Raw genomic sequence first — 26,663 nt, 5'->3', positions numbered from 1 at the left:
AAAAATCCAGCAGCCAGGCCAGCCAACAGCTTCCCCTTTTATAGGAACTAGCAGATGGCTCGACCAATCAACACTCTCCATTCCCCACTCTAATAGTGGACCTTGGAGTAACTGTGCCATGTTAATACTTAACAATGTTGAATTTATATTTACCGACAAAGAAATAAAGGGAGTTTAATACTGATTTGTCATGAAAGGAACTACTTTGTCATGAAAGGAACTACTTTGTCATGAAAGGAACTACTTTCAGCTCCTGGATTGGAGCTGAAAGACGAATAGATTGGGTTGCCCTGATATTTTAAAAAACAAACAAACAAACCACTGAGAGTTTGACTGGTTTTCTAATTAATGTTTTACACCCTGGTTTAGAATTTAGAATAACAGAGTTAGAAGGGACCTTGGAGGTCCTCTAGTCCAACCCCCTGCTTAGGAAGAAACCCTACACCACTTCAGACAAATGTTTGTCCAATCTCTTCTTAAAAACTTCCCGTGTTGGAGAATTCACAACTTCCAGAGTAAGTTATTCCACTGATTCATTGTTCTAACTGTCAGGAAATTTCTCTTTAGTTCTAAGTTGCTTCTCTCCTGGTTTAGTTTCCACCCATTGTTTCTTGTTTTACCCTCAGGGGGGCTTTGGAGAATAGCTTGACTCTCTTTTCTTTGTGGCAGCCCCTGAGATATTGGAACACTGCTATCATGTCTCTCCTGGTTCTTCTTTTCATTAAACAAGACATACCCAGTTCCTGCAACCGTTCTTCATATGCTTTAACCTCCAGTCCCCTAATCATCTTTGTTGCTCTTCTCTGCACTCTTTCTAGAGTCTCAACATCCTTTTTACATAGTGCAAAAACCACTATGCACTGTTTTATGTTGTGTGTATATTAACTTTGTTAAAAATTCAATAAAAATATACTTAAAAAACAACAACATCATTTTTACATTGTGGCGATCAAAACTGAATGCAGTATTCCAGGGGAGGCCTTACCAAGGCATAATAAAGTGGTAACGTGATAGAAAAACTACCCGGTAACCACGGAAAGCTAACCATTTGCAGCCTGATCTTTATGAGGGAAGATGGAAGGATCAAAAACAACCATCCCCGACTTGTTTACCAATGAGAATTAACAAAATTGCCAAAGCCACCAGAAGTTTTCAAAAACAAGAGTACAAATATATTAAGCAATGAAATTAAACACTACATGTGAAGAAAGGCAGCGAAACTCCCTGTTTACCACAAATGACTCAAAGATGAATGTCAAGAGCATCTTGGGTTTGCAGCATCAAAAAAGCGAAGGCACTCTTTCTTGTGATTGTTTTTTAAGCCTCCCGAGATGACAAATTGAGATGACTCAATCCGTACGGTGCCAATAGAGCTTCAAAGGCTTTCCTATATGATCTCCACATAAACAACACTCCTGCAACACATACCACTGTAATTAACAAGCTGTGTGTCACAGCCAAGGAAAGCTTTTGAAGCAGTTGAATGGAACCTCTTTAAGGACACTTAGAAATGGGGAATTTTACTCATGCCAGTGCATTTTATGGTACATGCCACCTAAGCGGCCATCTTGTCCTGCCTCATAGTTGCCACAAAGCCTGAAAGAAGGAAGGGAGGGGAGAAAGGAGATAGCTTTGAAGGCTAACCGTCAAAACAAAACGTTTTCCTGTGGGAACCAAGTTCATTGTAACAAGTGACTGTTGAAGGAGGAGAAGAGCCTGCCAACCATCCTCATTGAAACGTGACTGATGACACCTGGGAGGAGGGTTTTTTCCTCTTCTTTTAATTAGGTGAAAACTGCGCAAACTGTTAAGAGTTGGTTTTCAACGGCTGTGCCAACATGATGCATCCAATAAACATTATTTATTTATTTATTTGATTTCTATGCCGCCTTTCTCCTGAGACTCAGGGCGGCTTACGACATGTAGAAATCTACATCTTTGGGGGAAAGATCAAAAGCAACAGGAGAAAATATTATTTTACTGAAAGAGTAGTAGATCCTTGGAACAAACTTCCAGCAGACGTGGTTGGTAAATCCGCAGTAACTGAATTTAAACATGCCTGGGATAAACATATATCCATCCTAAGATAAAATACAAAAAATAGTATAAGGGCAGACTAGATGGATCATGAGGTCTTTTTCTGCCATCAGTCTTCTATGTTTCTATGTTTTCTACTATAAAATTTACAGATTAAAACCCCCATAATTAAAAGTTGACAACCAGATTCACACACCATCCATCACACATTCATTCACAGGGTGGGGCAAGGTGTTAAAATTTCAATGGGTCCAAGCCTGCCGGCAGAGGTGGGTCTTTAAGAGTTTACGAAAGGCAGGGAGGGTGGGGGCAGTTCAGATCTCTGAGGGAGCTCGTTCCATAGGGCTGGGGCCACCACAGAGAAGGCTCTTCTCCTAGGCCCTGCCAGACAACATTGTCTGGCTGACAGGACCTGGAGAAGGCCGACTCTGTGGGACCTGACTGGCCGCTGAGGTGTATGAGGCAGAAGACAGTCCCGTAAGTAACCTGGCCCCATGTAGGGCTCTAACATGTTCTTTGAGGAATCTAACTGCCTCAGAGTTCTGCTTTGAATGGGTGCGTTACCCGGAATGCTGATGGCCTATTTGTTTATTTATTTTATTATCTCACTCATAAAATCCTAGCACTGGTCAGCTTACAAAATAAAAATGATACAAAACAAGAATTTAAAAAAGAAGCCACTCCGAGTCTCCAGAGAGGGGTGGCATACAAATCTAATAAATTATTACTATTATTATTATTATTATTATTATTATTATTATTATTATTATTATTATTATTATGTCAGTACAACACAGCAAAGGAGATCACTATGCTGGATTTCGTATTTCATCACCAGCCGGGCACTTCCCAAGCACCTAGGACTGCGTGATGTAGCGGCGAATGATGTTTGCCGATCCCAGTAAAGCGGCTTTTTGCAATTGACAGATGGAGATTTTGTCAATTCCGATGGTTTTCAAATGTTCGCTGAGATCCTTTGGTACTGCGCCCAGTGTGCCAAGTACCACTGGGACCACTTTCACTGGCTTATGCCAGAGTCGTTGCAGCTCGATTTTTAGATCTTCGTATTTCACTAATTTCTCTAGCTGCTTCTCCTCAATTCTGCTGTCTCCTGGGATTGCGATGCCGATGATCCATACTTTCTTTTTCTCCACGATCACAATGTCTGGTGTGTTATGCTTCAGAATTCGGTCAGTCTGAAGTCGGAAGTCCCACAGTAGTTTTGCTTGCTCATTTTCGACCACTTTTTCGGGCTTATGATCCCACCAGTTCTTTGCCACTGGTAAATGGTAGTTCCGGCACAAGTTCCAGTGGATCATCATCATCATCATCATTATTATTATTATTATTATTATTATTATTATTATTATTATTATTATTTTTATTATTCTGGAAAATCAATCACCACAAAAGGGGTCCATCACTCATGGTACCCAAAGACTGAGGAAACAGTCACTAATTTGGTTCTCCTTAGTTACATAACGGGTCAGAATATAGCTCTCTAAAATATTCTTCCCAGGCATGAATCAGTACCTAATGACTTTGGGGTAGTGGGGAAGTGGAAGCTATCTCACATGTTTTATGGTACTGTGAGTTGTACGGAGTTCAAAGGTCAGTATATATTCTCCCCTTACTGGAGTTCCCTGACATCATCATGACATCGCCAGTGGTTTGCTACTGGTTTGGGCAAACTGGTTAAAGCTGGGAGGAACCCACCTTTATGCTAGCCTATTGATAGCCAAAACAGCCCCACAGCAGCAGAGATGTTACATGGACATACCATGGCACACTCGTAACTGCCCATGCTATTGCCTTTGGGACCAGCTATAGCTGCTCTTCAAGAGTAGCCCCATCTAGAGCTCATTGCAATAGTCTAAATGTGAATTATTAAAGCAGATGTAACTGCTTTAAGGGCTTCCCTGCTGAGGTATGGGCACCATTGTGACAATAGCAGTGGCTTCCTGGTCACAGCTGCCACCTGCTTTTTGAATATGCACTATAAGTCCAAAGAGACTCTCAAATTGTGCACTAGGTCTGAAATAGGAACTAGGACCCCATTTGCAGTTAAATATGGAATCACTCCAGACTCAGACAGTCCAAACATCCACAGCCACTCAACCTTATCTGGATTCAACTTAAGACTTTTCCTCCCCATTTAAACCCACAGTCTCCAGACATTGAAACAAAGTGGAACTACTGTCAATAGCTAGTCATTGAAAGCTAAACAATATTAGGTATAATATAAATAACCAAAGTAATCAATATGTTGATAGGAATAGCTGTAAAAAAAAACATATGGAGTAAAGTGCAAAATATCGATATAGTAATTCATGATGTAATGTCATTATAATTTCTGTGTGTTTTGTATTGTTGTTATGTTTTTGTTTTGTGTTGTTTTTTTGTTTATTTTTTGTATTGCTTGTTTTTAAAATATATAAGTTTTTTTTTTAAAGAGAGCACATTGTTTACTGAGTCACCTTTCTCCATGAGGCAGTATTTTTTTTTAACAATCATAACTATTTTAAGATCTGTACCTCAATTACAACTGTAAGTGAGTCATAAGATGTTGTGGTTGTTAAGTCAGGGCATCACATGACTGGGGCCAATTTTTCAGCATTTTTCCCACCAGTCGTTGACAAATTTGGTTTGAAAATGGAAGCAAAGGCTCAAAACTAGCCAAACCCCCCCCCCCCCAAATCTACCGAAAATCTAAGACATGTGACTTCAGGATGCTGCAAACAGCCATAAAAGTGATATGATTGACAAAGATCCAAATACAACCTCATGATTTTATGTGCGTGTATGGGGGCAAGCACGGGCAGTCATTATTTTTTAACTGTATTAATTGGATCTATTGTATTGTTATGTCTTATATATGCTGTAAGCCGCCCCGAGTTCTCGGAGAAGTGCGGCATACAAATCCGATTAAAAATAAAAAATAAAATAAAAATTATAACCTCAAAATCATACGGTAAGTAGCTTTTGATAGAGGGGTTTCTTCATAATTTAAAAAGTTGCTCATAATTATTTGACTAATTTAAGGACTACCTGTAACTGGATTTTTTTTTTACAACTATGTAATCCCTTTATTGGGGTGGAATCAGGGCAACTAAATGGAGCTGAGTATTTACCAATCAGATTTATTTATTTGTTTATTTATTTGTTTATTTATTTGTTTGTTTGTTTGTTTGTTTGTTTGTTTGTTTAGTTAGTTAGTTAGTTAGTTAGTTAGTTAGTTAGTCCAATACACAATGAGGGTTTTAGTGGGTATATATATAAAACATTTAAAATATAAAACAGCTAAAAAAACATTTTATTTATATATATATATATATATATATATATATATATATATATATATATATATACATACATACACACACACACACATACACACACACACACACACATACACACACACACACACACATAGTAAAATACATGATGAAGTTTATAGAGGAGATACTCATAGTAAAATCTATCTGTGAAAGAATAGAAAAGAAGATATAGTAATAAAACATATCAATGAAAGAATAGAAGAAGAGATATAGGAATAGAAGAAAGGTATAGGAGATATAGGAGAGCAATAGGACAGGGGACGGAAGGCACTCTAGTGCACTTGTACTCGCCCCTTACTGACCTCTTAGGAATCTGGATAGGTCAACCGTGGATAATCTAAGGGTAAAGTGTTGGGGGTTTGGGGATGACACTACAGAGTCCGGTAATGAGTTCCACGCTTCGACAACTCGGTTACTGAAGTCATATTTTTTACAGTTAAGTTTGGAGAGGTTAATATTAAGTTTAAATCTGTTGTGTGCTCTTGTGTTGTTGTGGTTGAAGCTGAAGTAGTCGCCGACAGGCAGGACGTTGCAGCATATGATCTTGTGGGCAATACTTAGATCTTGTTTAAGGCGTCTTAGTTCTAGGCTTTCTAGGCCCAGATATTTTCTTTTGGAGCCCTGATAGAGAAATCTCTCTCCTGATCTAGGATTAAACTCTCAACCTTCCTGGTGAGACATGTGTGTCTTTACCACTGGGCCACCACACCACTTTACCTGTAACTAGAAATGAGTAGACAAAAAATAAATAAACTTAAGCAATGTGACGCCTCACTTTATTATTTTTGGTCTGTTGCTTTGGCCATGCACAAGTGCATTATCTACCACTCCTCCAGTCCAGGACTCTCCCAGATCAAGGTTTGGAATATCCACTGCAGCTACCAAGAGACGAGAGAGAATAAATTGCATGTCTGCTGAAAAGACAAAGGTTCCTTCAAGATGAAACCCACCAGACCTCAATTCCTTCTTGACGGATGCATTTACACCTTAACAGTCTTCCAATTCAGTCACTGTAACTTGAAAAGCGATGGAGGCTGCCAAGGCTTAAAATTCTTCTCCGTTGCTGAAATCCACAAAGACAAATTGAGGGAAAAGCTCTGGACTTGTTTTAGTCCCATTAGTTTTGTACACACAGAGGCGGGAGAGCTGACAAGGCCTTGGCAGGCCTCACAGAGCTTCTACTTTATAGCTGTCATTTTGGGTAAACATTCATTAACTCAGCCAGCACTCCTGTCTTTTTCCAAACCTCAGAAGGTTTGGGAGCCTCGCAGCATGGAAAACCTTTGTAAAGAGCAAGAGGGGGAGCAGGCTTGGAAGCCCAAGTTACTGCTCCATGACAAATCTAGTTTTATTAAAAACATCTGGATTGGCTTGAAAGATGTATTTCAAGCAAGGAAAGAAATGCAGGGATTTAAAAGCAATAATAATAAAAAATGAAGCAACACCTTCCAGAGACAAAGATGGCCATGAACCTCTCGTTAAATGAAGGTTGGGTGCGCACAGATATAATCCTCGGCTTATGACCGCCTTGTAGCCCAAAATTTCTGTTGCTAAGTGAGATGGTGCTTAATTGAATTTTGCCCTGTTTTACGAAACTAGGAAACTACCACCATTGTTAAGTGAATCACTAAAGTTGTTAAGTCAATAACATGATTGTTAAGTGAATCTGGCTTCCCCGTCAACTAAACAATGTCGTTTTGGCGGGACCCAGGGAAAGAGCCTTCTCTGTGGCGGCCCCGGCCCTCTGGAACCAACTCCCCCCAGAGATTAGAATAGCCCCCACCCTCCTTGCCTTTCGTAAGCTCCTCAAAACCCACCTCTGCCGTCAGGCATGGGGGAACTGAGATATTCTTTCCCCCTAGGCTTGTACAATTTATGCATGGTATGTTTGTATGTATGATTGGTTTTATAACAAGGGTTTTTAGCTGTTTTAGTATTGGATTTCTACATGCTGTTTTTATCATTGTTGTTAGCCGCCCCGAGTCCACGGAGAGGGGTGGCATACAAATCCAATATATGAATGAATGAATGAATGAATAAATAAATAAATAAATTGACTTGGCTTATTAGAAGATTGCAAAAGGGGACCACATGGTTAGGCAGGGGTCCTTACTTACACTGCTACCGGTGTGCTCCCCGCGCAGCGCCGGGTGACTGGCGGGGGCTCACACATGTACGAGCAAAATTTTACTTCTGTGCGTGTGCAGGAGGCAAAAACTCGTAAGGAGACGCGTACGCACACAAGAGAGATTTCGGCGATTTTTTTGCTCAGAAGCAAAAAGTCGCTGAAATCTCTTGTGCTCATCCCCTTGCAAGATTTTGCTTCCTGTGCATGCGCAGAAGCAAAATCTCATTTGGACGTGTGCGCACAGCCGCTGGTCACCCATTTTCACTACCGGAGCTACGGTGTGGCCCGTACTGGTAGCAACCTACCACTGCATGTGGCCCTGAGACATGCAATCGTCCTAAACATGAGTCAGTTGCCAAGGGTCTTAATTTTGATCCCATGACCATGAGGATGCTGCAAAGATCGTCAAGGTCATAAGTCATAAGAACATAAGATGAGCCATGCTGAATCAGGCCAAAGCCCATGGAGTCCAGCATTCCGTGTCACACAGTGGCCCACCAATTGTACATGGGGATCTTGAGCAGAAAGAGAAGGCAAGACCCTCCCTTTCCCCTGGCCCCCAACAAATGGTACTCAAGGGAACCCTGCCTGCCTCAACCAACATAGAGGCGGCACATGGACATCCATTTCAATAACCATCGATACACTTGGTATCCATGAATCTGTCTAATCCTGCCTTGAAGCTATCAAGGCTGACAGCTGTCACGACCTCTTCTGGAAGTGAATTCCATAAACTAACAACCCTCTGGGTGAAGAAATATTTCCCTTGATTTGTCCTCATTTTCTTACCTATGAGCTTTAGGGAGTGTGTGTGGGTGTGGCCTGGTGGCCATGTGACCAGGTGGGCATGGCCTGACGATCATGTGACCGGGGTGGCTTAAAGGTCATGTGACTGGCTTAAAGGTGGCCAACATGACGTCACTCACGTCAAGGGTTTGGGTTAGGGTTAGGGTGCCTGGCTTCTCCAGGCCTCAAAGAGATATAATTTCCCTATCTATTTACTATTACTGAACATCCAAAATATACTATTTAATTCTATGTATATATGCCATATATGTAGATATACCGTATATTACAAACAGGCACACACAAATATACATTATTTACTACATAAACTGTATGTGTATTTATTTATTTATTTATTTATTTATTTAATTCGATTTTTATGCCGCCCTTCTCCTTAGACTTAGGGCTGCTTACAACACGTTAGCAATAGCACTTTTTAACAGAGCCAGCCTATTGTCCCCACAATCCGGGTCCTCATTTTGCCCACCTCGGAAGGGTGGAAGGCTGAGTCAACCTTGAGCCGGTGATGAGATTTGAACCGCTGACCTTCAGATCTGCAGTCAGCTTCAGTGGCCTGCAGTACAGCACTCTACCTACTGCGCCACCCCAAACACAAACACACACGCAAACACAGCTCTTCTAAAATTATACACATTCAACCTCATTTACTGTGATAGGAAAACATATCCAGAGCCCAGAAGGGAAAAAAAGAAAAAAAAAATCAAAATTTTGCTACCAGTACTGCGTAACTGACCGTACCTGTAGGAGCCCATCACTGCACATGAGCCAAAGTTTCTATGTTTCTAAAAAAGGTTTGCCATGACTGGTATAGGGTCTACTGCCTGAGCGGAGGGATGGACTAGATGACCTATAAAGTCCCTTCCAACTATGTTGATTTGTAAATCAAGAAGAGCCCAGGAGAAATAACTCCAGTTTGCCCGTTTTGCACAATCATCCAAGGAACTCACAAATCATCTGAGGAACTCACAAATCTGGATGAGAAGTTAAGTGTCCTCTTTTTAAAAAAATAACTTCCTCTTAACCAATATTCAAGCCCTGCAGCCTGAAATTCCAGAGGAAGTAAACACCCATAAATTCTGTTTATTTATTTGCAGGATTTTTCTACCCTGCCCATCTCCCAAGCCTCCAAGCAATTTACAAAAAAATGTTAAAAACAAGACATGCTTGTACATAACGTCAACAACAAAAAAATGTAAAAGGCATCCCAAAGCCATAGAGACAAATAACAAATAAATGCCCACGCGTCAAAATAATTTTCATGGCTCTGTGTGAAAATGAGGATGCTTGGCACACCTCTGGGAGTGTTGCATAGCAAGGGCACGCTCCAGGGAATTATTGTCTTCAGAGGTGTGTTCTTCTGAACTTTTGTGGAACATGACCCTAAATATCCCTTCTCTGCTTATACACCACTGAACAGATCCCACCTGGAAGAAAGCATCCCCCAAGGAATCTGGAACTAGGTTCTTGGCTGTATTCAAAGGCAGCCCATGGAGAGTTGTATTACTATAATTTAAGCAAGTGTTGATGGTTGAACCACTCTCAGCAGAACTTCACGATCTGCAACCATGCTTGACAATTAACTTATGTACCACCTAATCACCTTAGGTCAGGGATAGGCAAAGTTGGCTCTTCTATGCAGTGGTGGGCTGCCAAAATTTTTACTGCCACATTGTGGGCGTGGCTTATTTTGTGGGTGTGGCTTGATGGCCATGTGACCGGGTGGGAGTGGCTTAACAATCATGTGATGTGGTGGCTTAAAGGTCATGTGACTGGGTGGGGGTTGCTTACCAGCCAAGATAAGTTTTCAAATGGGTGCTTGGACTCTCTTATTCACTTGATTAAGTCACATTATTTGAATAGCCACAAAAAGGACAAATGAGAGACAGTATTATGAGTTGAGGAGCACAGTGACATTTTAAGGTTTCGTACTGAACTCACAAAGTTCAGTACGATAACAGATTAGGCAAGTAGCTCAATTTTCTTTAATGGCTATAAAGGTTCATTTCTAGATAATGATTAAAATGATTAAAGCGTTTACGGGTAAAAACATGCTATTTAACGATTTCCTATTTTAAAAGTAAATGAGGATCATACTAAAGTACTAGAGAAGGAATGACAATAAAAAACATATTAATTATTCAATAAATAGTACATAAAGTTATCACCCCCACTGTGTCCCCCCACCCCCATGGGGGTAGCAGCCATTACTGCTTCTATGACATGTAGACTTCAACTCCTAGAATTCCTGAGCTAGTATGACTGGCTCAGGAATTCTGGGAGTTGTACAAGTTGTACAAGAATTCTGGGAGGCCACAAGTTACAGAAGAGCCAACTTTTCCTACTCCTGGCTTAGTTGAAGGCCATTTAGCAATTGCTGCCTCAATGTAGCATGGCATGGAAGCTTTCAGCCTGTGGCACTGCTGAGATGTTATGGAAGACTAGCATGCTTTAATAGCGGCCTTCAGCTCTTCTGCATTGTTCGGTCTCATGTGTCTCATCTTTCTCTTGGCAATGCCCCATAGATTCTCTATGGGGTTCAGGTCAGGCAAGTTTGCTAGCCAATCAAGGACAGTAATCCCACGGTCATTGAAGCAGGTTTAGTGCTTTTGACAGTGTGGGCAGGTGCCAGGTCCTACAGGAAAATGAAGTCAGCAAGCATTCCCATAACGTTCGTCTGCGGAAGGAACATGTAGTGCTCCAAAATCTCCCAGTTAGATGGCTGTGGTAACCCTGGACTTAATGAAGCCCAGTGAACCAACACCAGCAGATGACATGGCTCCCCAAATCAACACAGACTGTGGAAACTTCACACTGGACTTCAAGCATCTTGCACTGTGTGCCTCTCCATTCTTCCTCCATATTCTTGGTCCTTAGTTTCCATATGAGATGCAAAAATTTCCATAGCCTGTGTTGATCTGGAAAAATATTCTAATTTTTTGAGTTTCACCTGTATATATCATATACCATTTCCACATCTCCCTCTCTCCAATTTTCTTTATACCTTACCTTACTCTTCTCTTTCCAAACTAAAACTCCAATTGCCCTAATCTTCTTTCATAGGACAATATTTGAGTTCTATAATAATAATAATAATAATAATAATAATAATAATAATAATAATAACAACAACAACAACAACAACAACAACAACAACAAAACAACAACTGTTCTGTCGAGCTCTCTAGTAATCCTCCCAAAAATGCACAGCTACAATTTCAGACACACACACGTTTGAAAATTCAAAACAATGTTCTTTATACCGAAAAATGCAAATAAACAAAGCACTCTTTTTGTATAGCAAAGAGCACTTGTCTCGAAACAAATTGGTAATTTGTACAAGTCCCTTATCAGTTCTGTGATAGTTTCAAAATGGGGAAAATCAGCACACAAAGATCAAAGTCAGCAAAGCAGGCATGAAACACAACGATCAGATAATCCTCCACAACGGCCAAACCCACAGACTGCTATTTATAGCAGCCTCACTAATTACCACAGCCCCATCCAACCACAGGTGGCCTCATTTTCTTTGATAATAATCTCTCAGTTTTTGTTGCCTATGCATCGCTCTCCACATGCGTGGCTCTATCATTAACTCTTGTACTGAATCCAAGGAGGAGCTAGATAATTGATCTCCTTCTGAGCTGTCTGCCACACTATCCTCCTCCCCTTCACTCATGTCTTCTTGGTCAGAGGAGCCTTCATCAGCAGACTCCACCGGGGGCAAAACAGGCCTGCAGCATGTGGATGTCTCCCCCACATCCACAGTCCTTGGGGCAGGAGCTGGGCTAGAGCCAACCACAACAAACAACAAAGTTGGAAGGGACCTTGGAGGTCTTATAGTCCCCCACTTAGGCAGAAAACCCTACACTACTTCAGACAAATGATTATCCAACATCTTCTTAAAAACTTCTAGTGTTGGAATATTTACAACTTCAGGAAGCAAGCTATTCCACTAATTAATTGTTCTGAGTCAGGAAATTTCTCCTTAGTTCTAAGTTACTTCTCTACTTGTTTAGTTTCCACTTATTGCTTCTTGTTCTACCCTCAGGTGCTTTGGAGAATCGGTTGACTCCTTCTTCTTTGGGCCAACCTCTGTGATATTGGAACACTGATATCATGTCTCCCCTAGTCCTTCTTTTCATTAAACTAGTCATGCCCAGTTCCTGTAACCGTTCTTTATGCCAATAGCCAGTATCTCTTTCTACTTTACAGTGCAATGCCCTGTTTCACAGTACCTGCTATGCCAATAGTTCAAAAATGATCAATGATTAGGAATCACAGGTTTTTGAAACTTCATGAGAACATATTCTAGCATGATGTATGCAACTACCCAATGTACCACTTAAGTCAAGCTCCTTTTGGATGAGTGATTTTGCTGTAGGTAAGTGGCAAAACAACTGCCCCATGGTAAAGAATGCTCAATAGCACCAGTTTTGGTTAAGAACATCAGACTGTCTTCCCATCTGATGTGACAACTTTGCTTTTGGCCAGTGTCCCATAACCATCTGTTGTCTTCTTTAGTTCTGTTCCATCGCTGGCACAAAGCTTTTTTCAACCCTCCGCAATTAATTTAGCCTAATATATATATTACTCCAACTGTCACTGGATCTCTGCGGCATGGGGTAACCAGCCAGTTGCCTTCTGGGCATCTGGAATTCAACTACCACAATAGAAGTTCAAAACATCTGGAGGACATCATACCTAATGTCTTTACCAGCCATGCTAGTTGATATCTATGGCGGAACGACCCTTTTGCGTGCAAAGCCTGGATTTTACTGCCGAGATACCGAGATGTCCTATTCTACAGCCTCAGGGAACTGTAATTTTGAAAGAAAGAGGGATGCCAAGATTGTAAGAAAGCACATCCAGTCAACACTCAAAAAGCTTGGCTCCTCCAGAATGGGAGAGGCAATTACAGACCAAAATCTGCCACACAACAACAATAATCTATAGGCTTTGCTTGTTGACAAAGCCACCGTTGCAATGGAAATATTAAACTCCCTCCCATCAATTATGGTAATAAAATAACTTTTTTTTTCATCCTTCAGCAAGTTCTGTTCCATGAAAAGCTGGTTTCCCCCAGGGTGCAAAGCTTTCCAAGAACATAATACCACATTTTGCTTCTGTTTTGAATTTTTCAACAGTCATTTGAGACTGACAGTAAATGGATAGTTGGATTTAAGCTCCTAACTCTTTGCAACACTCCCCAGAGGTGTGTGTGTGGGGGGGGGGGAGAGATAAACCATCCTTGTTTTGGACAGAGGCATATTTTAAGCAGCTGGCTTCCTAGACATAGGAGGCCATTTCTTCATATGCACACAAACACATAAATCTGATTTATAGTTTGATATGGAAACATTACTGTTTCAGCTCACTCCTGAGTTAAGTAGTGGATCTTCTTATCTTTTGATTGCTTTATTAGTTGATTGGTAATCGGAAACGTTTCTTATCTAAATTACTGGCCAGCAGTATAGTTCACAACTTACAACAGCTTATTTTGTAACTGTTCAAAAGTTACAACCACACAATACATACAGGGTTGGAAAAAAACGAAAAAAGCAACACATAGACTTGAAACCAGAAACACATTCTTGTTGGGCATTCTACTGGAAAAATATGATAAAAGGACTATATACTAGCTGTGGTTAGTATAGTTTTACATATAGTAACCACAGCTAGAATTGCATTTGCATAGCAATGGAAAAATAATGAGATTTCATCAAATGAGAATATAATTGAGAAAATATAAGAATGTGCAGAAATGGATAGATTACCGCTCACTATTAAGAATAAAGAAGAAACTGATTTTTTTTTTATATCGGATGTATTTTATCACTAGCCCGTTCCATTGAGGACCTGTATACTACATGAGTCAAAAAGAGGGCGGGGAAAATATTTACTGACCCCTCACATCCTGGACACAAACTATTTTAACTCCTAGCCTCAAAACGTCGCTATAGAGCACTGCACACCAAGACAACTAGACACAAGAACAGATTTTTTTCCCAAACGCCATCACTCTATTAAACAAATAATTCCCTCAACACTGTCAAACTATTTACTAAGTCTGCACTTCTACTTCTACTAGTTTTTATCATCATTCCTATCATCCTTTTCCTCCTACCTAGGACTGTATGACTGTAACTTGTGGCTTGTATCCTAAGATTTTTATTAGTATTGATTGTTTCTTCATTGCTTATTTGACCCCTTTGGCAATCATTAAGTGTTGTACCACATGATTCTTGACAAATGTATCTTTTTCTTTTATGTACACTGAGAGCATATGCACCAAGACAAATTCCTTGTGTGTCCAATCACACTTGGCCAATAAATTATTCTATTCTATTCTATTCTATTCTACTCTACTCTACTCTATTGAGGATGAACCTATGGCACACGGAACCATGTCTGAGGATACGCGAGACATGGCCCTATGTCAGGGGTAGGCAAGTTGGCTCTTCTATGACATGTGGACTTCAACTCCCAGAATTCCTGAGCTAGCATGATAGGCTCGGGAATTCTGGGAGTTGAAGTCCACAAGTCAAAGAAGAGTCAACTTTGCCTATCCCTGCCCTATGTCAACCTCAATGTGTATGCATGTTCTGCTAGCTGATTTTCAGCTTTGGAGAAAGCTGTTTTCGCCCTTCCCACGCTTCAGGAGGCTTCCCCAAACCCTCTGGAGTGTGAAAAATGGCCCAATGGGCAAACTGAAAGTTTGGAAAAAGAGACTTCCAGTCTGCCTGTTGTGGCATCTTATGCGCTCTAGAGGCTTCGGGGAAAGCTGAGAGTGAAAAACAGCCCAACAAGGGTGCACATGCATAGGGATGTATGCATGCAAAGTGTGGCATGCATGGGAAGGTTGTGTGCTGGCATGCGCATGTGCCAGCATGCACACGCATGCAAGAAGAAAAAGTTTTGCCATCACTGGGCTAGACAACAGAAACAGAAGTTAGAAAGGAGGAGACATAAAAAGAGGAAATGTTACTAAGGAGAGCTAATAAAGAAGACAATATTATTATTATTATATTATTATATTATCAACAATATTCTGTTGAATGCATGCGCGGGAGCAAAAAATTTGCCGAAATCACTCTCACGCATGCATCCTCTTGTGAGATTTTGCTTCCTGAACATGCTTAGAAGCAAAATCTCACTTGCACAGACATGTGTGCCCGCCGGTCACCCAGAGCTGCACGCGGAGCACATCGATAGTGGCACTAAGTAGGAACCCCCGCTTGCACGTATTGTTGACGTGTCTAAATTTAGGCCAGTGTTTCCCAACCTTGGCAACTTGAAGGTATTTGGACTTCAACTCCCAGAATTCCCCAGCCAGCGAATGCTGGCTGGGGAATTCTGGGAGTTGAAGTCCAAATACCTTCAAGTTGCCAAGGTTGGGAAACACTGATTTATGCAGCCAAAAACCTTACTGAGAATTGAAAACCCAGAAAACCAATTAGAGATCTGATGGTTTTGATTTAGAAGTGGGAGAACTGAAACGTTTGGGGAGTGAATCACATTAAACAAGGATCATATAGCTGGAGAACATTGGTAAACAACTTAAAACAGATGTGGCAGATATTCTGAAAGTCAATATATCTCTTCAGGATGAGGCCACTCACCTGGAGAGTCTTTATCATAGGAATGCTTACCTTGTTGAGCAGCTTTGGGGGGAGGGGCAGGAATTGTATAAATGAGGTTTTATCGCTGCAGTTGGAGTATAAACTTGTAACTGCTCAGATCTATAGTACGGGGATCATGCTCTGGTTTTTAAACAATACCCAATGCAAAGTAAGTAAAAATTAATTCTCCTCAGGTCAAATAGCTCTCAGAGCTGCATGAACCCATCCATATTTCACTGCGGATTCTTGGCAATAATATATAAGTTATTTGTCACTGCTTCATTCTGTGACTTTTTAAATATTTTCTAGCCCAGGCGACAGCTCTGGGGTTTTGTGGTAAATCCCTATTCATGAATTTACCAGGGCCAATCTGGTTTAGCTGTTCAAAGTTTTATTTATTTAGATTTGTTCATTTATATCAAATCAGAGGCTTCACAATCCCAAACAATATCAGAGATGAAGGAACTTAGCAGGAGTGAAATGCTACCTGTTTGGCACGATTCACCCAAACTGGTAATAACACATGCTTGGTTTGCCGAACCGGTAGTTAAAAATGCTTTTAAAAAGTTTTTTTAAAAGGATGATCGGGCAGCACAGCTGATTGTCAAAGCTGATTAATCTCTTTTTTTTGTTACTTTTCCAAAAGCATTTTTTACTACCTATTTGCCAGAACTGGCAATAAAAAAATGCTTTAAAAAGTTTTTCTTAAGGTTCCCACAATCAGCTGAGGGAGATCAGAACCTTTTATTTACTTATTTACTTATTTTTACTTTTTAAAAAGCATTTTTAACTACCTATTTCCCTGAACTGTGACTCTATGAGGTTCCTGCTTGTTCCAGGGGCCATTTTGATGATGGCACGGGAAATGTTGCCCTAGCTCAGCTCCAACATGTATGACTGTGCCAGCCAGCTGATTTTTGGCTCTCACAGAGGCTCTGAGAGGGCGTTTTTGGCTTCCAGAGAGCCTCTGGGGTGATGAGGGAGGGCATTTTTACCCTCCACCAGCTCCAGGGAAGACTTTGGAGCCTGGGGAGGGTGAAACACAAACCTATTGGGCGCACCAAATGTTGGGTAACTGTCCGTTTCTGGCCTCCTGTGGGCCTCTGGGGCCCCCTGTTTTTGCCCTCCCCAGGCATTGAATTATGGGTGTCGGCACTTGGATATGTGATTATTATTTATTTATTATTATTATTTATTAGATTTGTATGCCGCCCCTCTCCGAAGACTCGGGGCGGCTAACAACAATATAAAAAGACAATGCAAACAAATCTAATATTAAAAGACAATCTAAAAAACCTCAATTTAAAGAACCACTCATACATACAAGCATACCATGTATAAATTCTATAAGCCTAGGGGGAAGGGAAATTTCAATTCCCCCATGCCTGACGACAGAGGTGGGTTTTAAGGAGCTTGCAAAAGGCAAGGAGGGTGGGGGCAACCCTGATATCTGGGGGGAGCTGGTTCCAGAGGGTCGGGGCCGCCACAGAGAAGGCTCTTCTCCTGGGTCCCGCCAAACGACATTGCTTAGTCGACGGGACCCGGAGAAGGCTAACTCTGTGGGACCTAACCAGTCGCTGGGATTCGTGCGGCAGAAGGCGGTCCTGGAGAAATTCTGGTCCGATGCCATGAAGGGCTTTATAGGTCATAACCAACACTTTGAATTGTGACTGGAAATTGATTGGCAACCAATGCAGACTGCGGAGTGTTGGTGTAACATGGGCATACCTTGGGAGGCCCATGATTGCTCTCGCAGCTGCATTCTGCACGATCTGAAGTTTCTGAACACTTTTCAAAGGTAGCCCCATGTAGAGAGCATTACAGTAGTCGAACCTCGAGGTGATGAGGGCACATACATGCATAACACACATACATGCTTTTCCAGCACCTGAAGGAAAAAAGGAATTCATAACCTCCTTGATCAGTCTCACCATAGCAAGTTCTTCCTTATTTCAAGGTTGAATCTCTCCTTGGTCAGCTTCTATCCATTGCTTCTTGTCTGGCCCTCTGGTGCTTTAGAAAACAGTGTGACCCCCTCCTCACTGTGGCAGCCCTTCAAGTACCTGTATACTGATATCATGTCCCCCCGGACCTCTCTTCACTACACTATCCATGCCCAGTTCCTGCAGCCTTTCCTTGTATGTTCTGGTTTCCTGTCCCTTTATCATTTTGGTTGCTCTCATCTATCCTTTTTCCAGAGTTTCTACGTCTTTTTTGTAGTGTGGAGCCCAAAATTGAATGCAGTACTGGCTAAGGTATTATAGAGTAGTATTAGTACATCCTTAATCCTAGATTGTATCCCTCTGTTGATGCAGCTCAAGATTATGTTGGCTTTTATAGCCCCCGCTGCACATTGCTGGCTCATAGTTAGTTGGTTGTTCACCAAGACTAATAGATCTCTCTCACAGTCACTTGCGTTGAGTGTGGCTTCACCCAGTGTGTATGTTTTGGGTTTTTCTTACCTAGGTGTAGGATTTAACTTTTCTCTATGTTGAACTTCATTTTGTTAGTTTGGGCCATCTGTACAAGTCTGTCTAGATCTTTCTGTATCCTGAGCCTATCCTCTGGGGCAGGGCTAGGCAAAGTTGGCTCTTCTATGACATGTGGACTTCAACTCCCAGAATTCATGAGTTAGCATGATTGGCTCAGGAATTCTGGGAGTTGAAGTCCTCAAGTCATAGAAGAGCCAACTTTGCCTACCCCTGCTCTGGGATATTGGAAACTACTGCCAGCTTGGTGCCATCTGCAAATGTAATTAATTCCTCCTCTATTCCCTCGCCTAGGTCATTGATGTTAAAGAGTACTGGGCTTAGGATAAAAAGATAAAAAGCCTTGTGGGGCAGCCCAAATAAAAAGCACAGCCAGAAGTACCACCTCTAGGTCTTAAGCATAAAACGTATCAGGAAAGACTTAATGAACTCAATCTGTATAGTCTGGAGGACAGAAGGAAAAGGGGGGACATGATCGAAACATTTAAATATGTTAAAGGGTTAAATAAGGTTTAGGAGGGAAGTGTTTTTAATAGGAAAGTGAACACAAGAACAAGGGAACACAATCTGAGGTTAGTTGGGGGAAAGATCAAAAGCAACGTGAGAAAATATTATTTTACTGAAAGAGTAGTAGATCCTTGGAACAAACTTCCAGCAGACGTGGTTGGTAAATCCACAGTAACTGAATTTAAACATGCCTGGGATAAACATATATCCATTGTAAGATAAAATACAGGAAATAGTATAAGGGCAGACTAGATGGACCATGAGGTCTTTTTCTGCCGTCAGTCTTCTATGTTTCTATGTTTCTATGTTTCTCTATGTTTAATATAAATATTACAGAATCTGGAAGGTCTGAAAGTACATTTCTCTCACCCCTCACCTTTACAATCCAAGAAACTAGGGAGGGATTCTACTGAGATCTTTGCCATCCTAATTCCATGTGTAGGCTCAGCTGCAGCAATTGGGTATGTCCAGTCTGGTGAAAAAAAGGACTAGGGGTGACATGATAGCAGTGTTCCAATATTTGGGGGGATGCCATGAAGAAAAGGACAGCCTTTTGTCTGTTTTTTTCTGCAGTTCTGATTATCCTCTGAAGTCTGTATCAGTCTTGTTGGGTTGCAGAACCAAACCAGACTGTTATAGAGGTGCAGATGACAGACTCAATGATTCATCTATAGAACTGTATCAGCAGCTCCTTGGGCAGTTTGAGCTTCTTGAATTGGCGCAGAAAGAACATTCTTTGTTGTGCTTTTTTGATGTTAGGCAACCATTTTAGGTGATGGAAGACCACAATTTCTGCAAACAAGCTACAGTATTCCATTGGTTGATTGCTCTCAGCATTAGGAAATTTCTCCTTAGTTCTAGCTTGCTTTTCTCTCCTTGGTTAGCGTCCATCTTTTGTTTCTCGCCTTTTGGAGCTCTGGAAAATAGGTTGACCCCCTCTTCTTTGTGGAAAACCCTCAAATATTGGAACACTGCTTTCATGTCCCCAGTCCTTCCTGTCATTCTTAAGCCTCTTGAAAACAAAACAAGGGCTCAACAATGGAACTTGCTTAAAGAAAGCATTCCATAATAGAATGCTGATCCTGATTTCCAGATCAACAATTGGGTGATTAACCTGGTGACATTTTCCGAGCTCTCACACCCTTCAAAAAAAAAAGTGCTCTGCATTGTCGTAATCAATATAAGACTCTCATTGGACTTTGGATAGAAAGTGGTTAACTCTGGAAAGCGAGGGTCACAGAGAATTTGTTTCTTTTTATTGCAGCTAAAGATAAACATTTATTGGTCATTGGAAGGCTAAATCAGTGCATTTGATGCGTCGACGTCGAATTAAAAAAATAATCAATACTTTCCAATTCATTCTATTGACTCTCTTCCCTTGCAGCCCAAGGCACAAAGCTTGACATGGTTGTTTAGATAGTATCAAATTGCTCAAGTTTTGAGAGTGCAGGCAATTTATTCAGGATTTTCTGATTAGCGTGGGGTGTTTTTTTTTTAATGCTCTTGGGCTTTCAAAAAGTCAAGGGCAATGGAAGCAGACTGAAGCAAGACTGTGCTTTGTCTAGACCAAGAATGTTATTTGATACAACAAAACACTTCTGCTATTATAGTACAAGAACCGGACATGCTAAATGTTCTTTTTCCAAAGCTTGGCCATTCTCAAATCTAGCACAAACTATTTCAGCCACCTATGCCTTTGTCACACACCTTATGCTGAGTAATGCAACTGGGTTTACATTTTCTGCCATGGATATGGTAGGACTCAACCCAGCATTTATGGCACAATAGGTCAGTGGTTAAAGATGCTGAGCTGGTCAGCCAGACAGCTGACAATCCAGTTTGAGATCCAATCTCCATGGAACACAGGGAACTCTCATTCCTGCCCCAGCTCCTGCCTATCTAGCAGTCTGAAAGCATGCAAATGTGAGTAGATCAATACAGTAGGTACCACCTTGGTGGGAAGATAAGAGCTACGGTGGCACAGTGGTTAGAAGGCAGTACTGCAGGATACTTCTGCTGACTGCCGGCTACCAGAAATTTGGCAGTTTGAACCCCACCAGGCTCAAGGTTGACCCATCCTCCCATCCTTCCGAGGAGGGTCAAATGAGGACCTAGATAGTTGGGGAAAATATGGTGACTCTGTAAACCGCTTAGAGAGGGCTGTAAAGCACAATGAAGAGGTATACAGTGATCCCTAGTTTTTCGTGGGGGATGCATTCCAAGACCACCCGTGAAAAACGAATTTCAGTGAAGTAGAGGAAAGATATTTTTAATGTATTTAACAAGTATTTGGACTTTTAAAACCCACCCTTTGCATTAAACAGTCATTCTATAATGTTTCTCAGCTGGAACTACATATAGACTGACCGGTGCAGGGTGGAGATTAATTTGATAAATAAATAAAACAATGGAACGGAGGGACAGTTTGGAATTGCATGTTGCGCCAAACTATATTTTGCTCAGTCACACTAATCCAGATATGGGCAATTCTTTTGCTATGATTACTATTTTTAACCTCTGTGAGTGGTGCAAATATATCTAGTGATGCAGAGACAACACTCTGTGTGTGTGTGTGTGTAGTGGTGCTACAAAATTTATCAGACCATTTTTTTTTTCACCTTTGGAGACAGTTTACAGCCTCGAGATAGATGTGTTAAGTCTTGGGGATATATTAAGCCTTGCTTATCACAACTCTTTCCAAGCTTTAAATAACCCCAAGGAGCAAAGAAATCACACCACAAAAATCAGTAAAATCTTCCAGTATATTCCAATATTTTCCAGTATAATCAACATAGAGCCGTAATATGGGGACCACAAACTGCAGGTTTCCCAACTTTACATTAATTCAGTGCTTCTCAAATAGTGGGGCGGGGTCCCCTGGGGGGGGCACAGAGTGATGCCGGGGGGGGGGGGGGGCGTGTGACTCTGGAGGATGTGCTTTTTTGTCACAGGTACCCATGTCCTACCTGGCACTTGTACAGGTACCTCCATCATATTCCTCGGCATTGTTGTGTCCAGGGCAGCCTGTTCTAAAAGAAAACATCTTGCGAGTTCAATCAAACTTATCGAACTTGTGGGATGTTTTCTTTTACAATGGGCTGCCCTGGACACAACACCAAGGAACGCAATGGAAGCAGAGGTACAAGTGTCAGGTAGGATGTGCATCTCGTGTTGGGGTGCAATTTGCGGTGAATTGTGCATTGGTAGAGAATTGGGGGGGGGGCGTGAAATGTTTACTTCTTCCTAGGTGGGACATAACAGAAAATAACTGAGAAGCACTGCATTAAGCCATATACCATCATATACAAATCACAACAAATTCTTACTGAACATTAGGCAAGAACAGTTGGACGGAGGTACCAATGACCAGATAGGTGGTGAGGTTCCTTCACCGGATGTCTTCAAGGGGATAGCAATAGTCATGTGCTTTGTTGCTCAGTCACTAAATAATGTCTGACTCTTTACAACCCTATGGACTATAGCAAGCCAGGTTCCCCGTCCTCCATCTTCTCCCAAGGTTGGCCCAAGCTCAAGTTCATTGTGTTGATGACACTATCCCACCATCTATTCTATTCTATTCTATTCTATTCCTATTTCTATTCTATTTCTATTCTAGTCTATTCCAATTCTATTCTATTCTATTCTAGTCTAGTCTGTTCCATTTCTATTCTATTCTATTCTATTCTATTCTAGTCTAGTCTAGTCTAGTCTAGTTAAATTGCATCCAGAGACCAATTGGTAGCCAATGCAGCTCACGGAGTGATGGTGATACATTTAACCAGGTTAGCGAATAAATCTATTCTTTAAGAACGGGCAACCTACTGCATTATAAATTAACTGAAGTTGCTATAGGCTGGGCTATAGAAAAGCAAAACAAAGTTCAGACAGTCAAACATAGCAGGAAGAGAGAGGGGGGTAGGGAGGGAAGAAAGGAGGGAGGGATCAAGGAGCAGAGAAGAATCTGGCTGAGAACATGACAGTGGAAAATACTATACCTCCCTGTCACCCTTTTTGCAGCTTGGACTTGTCAGCCATCTAATCTTGTTTTCTTAGCCAGTCAAGCCATGACCGTTTCTACTCCAAGGTTCTTTGTTTGGGTAGGATTTGGATTCATCAAGCTGTCACTCTTGCATTAGGGCAGGGAGGGGGGAATGGGGAACGCCTCCAAAACATACATAAGATTAGGCAGGATTTGCTGTCAAGCCAAATAACAATCTGACATTAAAAGCTCCACATGGAATTTCACAGCCAGTTCCACCTTATGTTGTCAGAGAAACATAAAAAGCAGCTTTCTGAAGGGAGGCGAAGGAGAAACAGACAGAAACAAACAATTGTTTTACATTTTCATCTCAGGTTCTCCCATCTGGGCTCCTTTGAGAACCTGCCTGATGCAACATGGCAGACTTTTAAAAGACAAATAACTTGTGTGGGATTTACTGTATTCAAAAGTCAGCTTGTTTTCCATAGGAATCGAGGCATAATATTAATGTCAACATCGACAAGAGCAAAGTCCTTCACCTTGGTAAAAAAAACCTAGACACACATACAGCCTGGGAGAAACCTCACTTAGCAGTAGTGACTGCGAAAGAGATCTTGGAGTCTTGGTGGATAATCAACTAAACATGAGCCAGCAATGTGCAGCGGCGGCCAAAAAAGCCAACACTATCCTAAGCTGCATCAACAGGGGGATACACTTCAAGACCAGGGAAGTATTAATACCACTCTACTATGCCCTGGTCAGACCACACCTGGAGTATTGCATCCAGTTCTGGTCACCACACTTCAAAAGAGACATTGAAACTCTGGAGAAGGTGCAGAAAAGAGCAACCAAAATGATTAGGGGATTTGAAACCAAGACTTACAAAGAGAGATTGCAGGAACTGGGCATGGATAGCCTAGAGAAAAGGAGGGGCAGAAGGGACATGATAGCTGTATACAGGTATATGAGAGGTTGCCACAGAGAGGAGGGAGCCACTCTATCCTCCAGAGCACCAGAGGGCCGGATTAGGAACAATGGCTGGAAGCTGACCAAGGAGAGATTCAACCTAGAAGTAAGGAAGAACTTCCTGATGGTCAGAGCGATCAACCAGTAGACCAACCTGCCTGCAGATGTTGTGAACTCCCCAACTCTGGACACTTTCAAGAGGAGATTGGACTGCCATTTGGCTGGGGTGCTCAGGCAGGGGGTTGGACTTGATGACCTGCATGGTCCCTTTCATCTCTATCAATCAATCAATCAATCAATCAATCAATCAAGTTTGCCACAAAAATGTTTCCTCTGGGATGGGGGCAGATGCTAAACTGATCTTTGGAAAAAGAGGTAACCAAGAAGAAAAAATATATGAGGGCAGAAAAGGAGAGGATCAAATCGGAATGCAGCCCAGGCTTCATAGAAACATAGAAGATTGACGGTAGAAAAAGACCCCATGGTCCATCTAGTCTGCCCTTATACTACTTCCTGTATTTTATCTTAGGATGGATATACGTTTATCCCAGGCATGTTTAAATTCAGTTACTGTGGATGGACCAACCGCGTCTGCTGGAAGTTTGTTCCAAGCATCTACTACTCTTTCAGTAAAATAATATTTTCTCATGTTACTTCTAATCTTTCCCCCAACTAACCTCAGACTGTGCCCCCTTGTTCTTGTGTTCACTTTCCTATTAAAAACACTTCTCTCCTGAACCTTATTTAACATATTTAAATGTTTCGATCATGCCCCCCCCTTTCCCTCCTGTCCTCCAGACTATACAGATTAAGTTCATTAAGTCCTGATAGGTTTTATGCTTAAAACCTTCCACCATTTTTCTAGCCCGTTTTTGGACCCATTCAATTTTCAGGCACCCAATTTGTTCATTAACATCACTAATTGAGGCTCTCAATGTAAAAGTTGAAAGAAACAGTTTTTAATCAAAAGCTAACCCAGAAAATACACATTACTTTTCTGGTTCAACACCGAAATAACTATGCAAAGAAAAGGGTTATTTCCTAACAATAAAAACAGTCTAAACAAGTGGGCACATAACACACCATCACATGTGTGCAGTAAGAAAGAAAAGAAAGGGGGAAAACCCAACAGAGTGAAGACAGCAAACTAAACTTAAATACAGTAATCACAAGTGGGAAGGATTTTAGCTGGGAACAACAACAAAAAAGTAACCATCTAAGCAAGAATAACACCTTTTCCCAAAGCCCTATAGACATACAGAGGTGACTATTTCAACAATTAAATTTGTCAGTGCTACGTACTTCACTGGTTGGGGTTTGTCAATACAGTATATGAACTAACCAGCAATGTACGTTTGGAGGAATTCGTATAATGTTACTTTAAGGGCTAGGGCTGCACTTAGCCATAAAAGGGAGTCAGATGTGTTGCTTTCTGTTGTTGTGGCTATTGTGGTTAGTCTTGCTAATGCTAATTCACTGATCTCACTCTCTGCTAAGTATTGCTGTGTGTTAAACATTGCTGTGTACTAAATATTGGTCTATGTATTATACTTATGGTATTATGTAGAACTGTGTGTTCTGAAGGGAAATATTAATGGTTAGCTACTGTATGTATAGAACTGTATATTGTGATATCTGGTTTGTATGTAGTTTACTGTTTAATGATTACTTTATTGTATACATTGTAAATAATATTTATACTCTACTTATATTAGTCTGTGTTGTTGGCTGAACAACCACCACTGCCACATCTACAGTGGTACCTCTACTTACAAACTTACTTAGTTCCGTGACCAAGTTCTTAATTAGAAAAGTTTGTAAGAAGAATAAATTTTTCCCATAGGAATCAATGTAATAATGTGTGCGATTGGGGAAACCACAGAGAGGGTAGAGGCCCTGTTTCCTCCCAGGAGATTCCTAGAGAGGCCCCACAGAGGCTTCTCCCTACCTTTTCCGGCCCTGTTTCCTCCCAGGAGATTCCTAGAGAGGCCCCACGGAGGCTTCTCCCTGCCTTTTCTGGTTACAGTTTTGGGGTTTGTAAGTGGAAAGGGGTTCTTGAGAAGAGGCAAAAAAATCTTGAACACCTGGTTCTTATTTGAAAAGTTTGTAAGTAGAGGCGTTTGTAGGTAGAGGTACCACTGCACTCTGTTTCTAAGTTTAGGATTCTAACATTGGTTATAAGCCCAGTGTGGAATTTATTTATTTATTTTTATTTATTCAATTTTTATGCTGCCCTTCTCCTTAGACTCAGGGCGGCTTACAACATGTTAGCAATAGCACTTTTTAACAGAGCCAGCATATTGCCCCCACAATCTGGGTCCTCATTTTACCCACCTCGGAAGGATGGAAGGCTGAATGAACCTTGAGCCGGTGATGAGATTTGAACCGCTGACCTTCAGATCTACAGTCAGCTTCAGTGGCCTGCAGTACAGCACTCTACCTGCTGCGCCACCCCGGCCAACAAAATGCTAACAAAATGCATCCAAGGGAAAAAATGGTTCGTCTTCAATATTTTAAAGAGTGCCTTAATTTTTTGAAAGTATTAAGATATCCATTTAATCGCTTAACACCCTTGAAGCTCCAAACTTTCCCTCAAAATTATCTTTGTTTTTTACACCCTTCAGAGTCATTATAGGCTTTCTGCAAGCCCATAGCAACTTAGCTGTCCAACCCAGCTCAGAGACGTAAAAAGCACACATCATCGTCCACAGCCCCAAAGGTGCCTCCAGAGGAATAGCAGGGAAATGAGTCCAAAGAGAAAGCAAAAAGAAAGGACTCAGTCACACATGTAAA

At 41.3% G+C, this 26,663-nt stretch overlaps 1 protein-coding gene across 1 annotated transcript in view; it reads right to left on the bottom strand.

Moving 5' to 3' along the window:
- AUTS2 (activator of transcription and developmental regulator AUTS2) overlaps positions 1–26,663 on the bottom strand; it is a 1,269,011-nt gene that overhangs the window by 56,083 nt on the left and 1,186,265 nt on the right. The window lies entirely within an intron of this gene.

This window comes from Erythrolamprus reginae, chromosome 1 (assembly GCF_031021105.1).
Source record: "Erythrolamprus reginae isolate rEryReg1 chromosome 1, rEryReg1.hap1, whole genome shotgun sequence".
In the NCBI taxonomy this organism is placed as follows: domain Eukaryota; kingdom Metazoa; phylum Chordata; class Lepidosauria; order Squamata; family Dipsadidae; genus Erythrolamprus; species Erythrolamprus reginae.
This window is presented reverse-complemented; position numbering and strand designations above follow the sequence as displayed.